The sequence below is a fragment of the Fukomys damarensis genome, unplaced genomic scaffold (genome assembly GCF_012274545.1).
Source record: "Fukomys damarensis isolate Sample0158 unplaced genomic scaffold, DMR_v1.0_HiC HiC_scaffold_24, whole genome shotgun sequence".
Classification (NCBI taxonomy): domain Eukaryota; kingdom Metazoa; phylum Chordata; class Mammalia; order Rodentia; family Bathyergidae; genus Fukomys; species Fukomys damarensis.
The window spans coordinates 10,631,719-10,636,582 of NW_022900936.1; positions in this window are offsets into that span (position 1 = coordinate 10,631,719).

The window sequence follows — 4,864 nt, forward strand, 5'->3', positions numbered from 1 at the left end:
ATATCAAGAATTGCTGCATTATTTCACGTTGTGCAAACATTCCAAGGCAACCTGTGAGTTTCTTCCAGTGTTCTGGGCATTTGGGAAATTGGAAACCCAGATAATTCAAATGCAATCAAGACCTTACTTTATCCAAGATTCTGCATGAGCTATTCCCTGGGCTGACTCTCCAACTGACCAATTTAATTTTTTACCACCCTAGCTCCCCTCCATTCCGGACTGCCATGGTCTGGATATGGTTAAAGTGTGTGCTCCAAAGTTTTATATGTTAGAAGGTTAATCCTCAAGAAGAGGTGATTGAACCTTAAAGAAGTGGAGCCTAATGCAAACTGATTAAGTCATAGCCCTCAAAAGGAATTAATATAGTCCTCATGAAACCCTGCTTAGTAGCTGTGCTAACTTTCTGTTACTTTACAAACACATGAGATAAATCAATTTAGAAAGAAGAAAGGGTTTCGGCTCACAGTTCTAGAGGCTTCGGTCAATGACCAACTGGCCCATTGCTTTGGGCCTCCAGGGGCACAAAACGTCATGGTGGGAACATGCAACAGAGGAAGCCCATTCACCTCGTGGTGGCCACGAAGAAAACAGAGAGTGGGTCTCAGAATATCCATCAAGGCCACAACCCCAGTGACCTAAATTTTGCCACTAGGCCTCACCTATTAAATGTTTCCACTACCTCCCAGTAGTACCATGGGCTGTGAACCAAAATTTTAAGACCTGGGCTTGAGGGTGGATGTGCCAGATGCAAAGTATAGCAGTTCTCTTGAGAGGGCTGCTACAAAATCCTTTCCTCCTCCCCGTGCCTCACATGAGTTCCCACTGATGTGCACTCCCACCACAGTGCCACCAACTACGACAGGGCCTGTGCCATGCAGTCTCCAAAACTTATTATGTTATTACCTTATCTTCAATCTGTCTTGCACTTTGATAAGTGTTTAAAACAAACAAAAATACTCCGTTAAGCACTGAATTCCACAGATCTTGCTCTATGAAGTATCCATTTTGTTGCCTACCAAGTTCCAGAGTTTCCTTTCCTTGCTCGCTTTTTTTTTTTGTTTGGTTGGTTGGGGTTTTTTTGTTTGTTTTTGTTTTTTGAGACAGGGTCCCACTATGTAGTTGAGACTGACCTGTCTCACTCACTATGTAGCGCAGGCTGGTCTCGAACTCACAGTGATCCTCCTGCCTCAGCCTCCTGAGTGCTGGGATTACAGGCTTGCGCCACCATGCCCGGCCTCTTGCTAGCTTTTGACATGGTCGCCTATGTAGCTCAGGCTATCCTTGAACTTGCCACCCTGTGTGCCAGCCTCCTGGGTGCTAGGTTACAGTTGTGCACCATACCCAGCTCTCCTTATACCTTCTAAGAGTTACTCAGTAGAAATTCTCCCTTTCCTCAGACTAATGGGATTTTTTTTTTTTTTACTCATGAGTTTATTGGTACATTTTAGGTATACAATACAGTTACATTCATTATTGGGATCTTGTACCTTTACATGACAGGTCTTGGTTCTCATTTTTTCCCCTTGTCCCTGCCCTCCCTTCACCCCCCTCCCCTCCCCCTTTACAGACACTTCGTTTCCATTTTTTCATTTTCTCATATTTTTTTCTTTTCCCCCATTAGCTTTCCCCTACCCTTCCCACTTTCCCCACATCTTTAGCCCTTTTCTTCCTTTTTCACATTGTCAATTATCTCACTAGGATCTTATGTGCTATTATAGTTTATTCACACAAGAGAAAGTATTCGGCATTTACATATGTGTGACTTATTTATTTCATTTACGAGTATATCCTCAGTATGTATACATTTTCCTATGAATGATCAGACTAATGGGATTTTAAAAAAAAATTATCCTCTTATCAAGGTCTAATTTTATTGTTTGATAGAGAACATGGTCTGTATAATATTGAGTTTCTGGAATTTATTGAGGTCTCCTTGTGACCTACAATTTTCAGGTTTTTTGTTGTTGTTGTTCTTGTTGTTCTTGTTTTTTTGTAGGTACTGGGGATCAAACTCAGGGCCTTGCACTTTCAAGGCAGGCAGCAGCACCATGAACTAAATCCCTGGCCCTTGAAATTGTCAGTTTTAATGACTCTTCCATTTGGTTAAAAAATGTATTCTCTGTTTGAGGATAAAAAATTCTCTTATAACCTACTGATTTGAAAGCAGTTATTCAAATTTTCTTTTATCTTAAACATTTCTAAGGATTAACGATGTCTGCCCAGTTGACACAATTATTTTGAAATGCAATATCTGATATTTCAATATGTAAATTGAGTATAGCCTTTGCTACATTTTGCTATGCAAAGAATCTGGCCATGAACTCGATCACCTAATGTTTCTGAGTAGTACAGCCAATAACAATGGTCATCAATATATTACGTATTTATTGAGGACATAGCCTGTCCTGTGGTACATTAAGTAATGGTTAACTTGACTGGGAACGGCCAGCTGAACTGAGTCAGTGTGGTTGTGTGCATGGAAGACCCCCCTCCAAGGATTACCGAGGAAATAGCATAAAAGGAGACTGGGAAGGGAAGATTGCACGTAGCTGATATCTCAGGAGCTTGTCATGGCTGGTTTTCCTGATACAAACTTGGCTGTCCTCACTGGAGGAGCTCAGGTCCTTGCTGTCACCAGGGATGGCTGCTGTTCTCTTCCAGGGGAGCTCTGGTCTTTGCCTTTGTTTTGAGCATCACTTCCTGGCTCCTGTGCAGATCCCTTAGCCTTCCGGCACAGATCCTTCTCTTGCTGGCATAGACTTTCTAGCTTCTACCACTGGCCCTTGGGCCTTTTGGATGCAGATCCTCGATATAGATTGGTGTGAGCCATTGCCGTGGTCTCTAGGCCTTCAGCTGGACTTGTGGGGGGCACTGCTGTGGGATTCAGGCCCTTGGCTGGATTCTTCAGGTCTCCAGCGTGTGGACCGATCTCTTGTACTCCTCTGCATTTGACTTTTCAGGTGAATATTATAAAATAATGCTATAAATTATGTGTGCTGTGTTAAATCTATTCCCTTGCAAACCCCGAGTACCATATAGCCCTTGTAGCATTATGTAGCAAGATTTGTGCACTATTCCTAAGTGAATCCGAAAGTACATCTTAAAAATTAAGGTATGTCCCAAATTACAAAATGTAGCATGTGATGGCACATGCCTGCAATCCCAGGACTCGCGAGGCTGAGACAAGGAGGATCGCCACAAGTTTGAGTCCAGCCGAAGGTAGTGAGTTCAAGGCCAGCCTGAACTGCACAGCAAGACTAGAATTCAGACATAGTCATGTCATTGCTCAGAAGTTCTCTCCTTTTTCTAGGACCTTCCTTTTCATTCCTTCCTCTCCCTCATTTAATGTTACTGTGACACGATATAACTTTTAAAAATAAATTTTTGGAATTATAATCTAAATGCTCTTTTCTTGGATAGGTGGCAAATTGTTATTCTCCAACACTTTAAGGTGTTGGAGAATTTATTTTTATTTATACTTTACTTTGTATTACTGGGGATCGAACCCAGAGCCTTGGCACTAAGCTGTATCTCCAGGCCATTTTAATTGTTTTGAGACAAGTGTCTCACTAAGTTGCTAAATAGCCCATTCTGGACTCAAACTTGTGATCCTCCTCCCTCAGCCTCCCAGAGTGCTAGGACTATAGTCATGCACCACCACACCAAGCACATTTCTTTATTTTCTGAAGACTAGATGAGAACACTTTTGAGGGAACGGGATATGCAGGAGAGGAAAGAAGCCAGTATTTTAGCTCAGGAAGGAGGTGGAAGCAGGAAAAAGTCCGGGGCAGACATTTCTCAGGGAAATTAGTTCCACTGGAGCTGTGGGAAGATGCTGAGAAACAGGAAGTTGCTGTGTACACATCTGTGAGAGATAGGTGGGTGAGGACAGTGTAGGCTTGGTGGAGTGGCTATTTTATTCTGTATTGAACAGGGGTACATTTTCTACTCTTCTCAATTTTTCTCACTGAAGGAAAAAAAGTGGACAAACTTTTTTTTTAAAACTGTAAGGAGTCCATGATAATCTCACTTGGATTATACTAAATATTTCATCGAATTATCACGTGGTCTTGTAACATCTCATTTTATCTTGGGCTCTTGGTTAAATGTTTTATTTTGAATTTATTAGGTGTGTCGTACCCTCGATAACACTGTGAAGCCTTTGTAGGTAAGTAGGTATACTGTGATACTTTTGTGAGTCTATTAAAGCCATGATTACATAAAGCCATGCATGTAGCGTTTTGTTGACTTCAAATGGGGAGAAGCCAGAGGTGGGCTTTGCTTTCCTAGCCCACAGGCAGTGCTCTTCCCTGGGATTCAAAGTGCCTCCCTTTGAATTAATGCCATCAATCTTCTTGCAAACATCACATAAACTGCGTTGATCTCAGTTCGTGCCACAATGAAATATTCATCACGACAGAGATTAGAACTTGCATCAGAGAAAGGAATTCCATACCTCACCTCTCTAGAAAGTGATTGTATTAACAAGCTCTCATCCAGATGAAGTAACACAGGATGAAACTCTTGTATATGCTAGTGTTTTAATTTTCACTCTAAAAGTCTACGATAAACACAGTTTAACATGTCTTACTATGGGCTCTGACTGAGCTTATCCTTTTCATCTTTTCCAGAACTTGAATTTAACCTTGTTAAAACTAAAATGGCTAATAAATAAACAAGCATTTAACTGGTGGAGATGAACTGGCTGGCTTGTAGTTTGGATATTTCCCTTGGCTAATCCATCATTGTCCAAGGGACAGTTCAAAGCTTACAGACTCAAAAATCTGCATCCTGAGGTTTCTGGACAGCTTTCCAATAGTCAACCTAGTAACTTAGCTCAAGGCTTGGGTCTATGTATTCATAC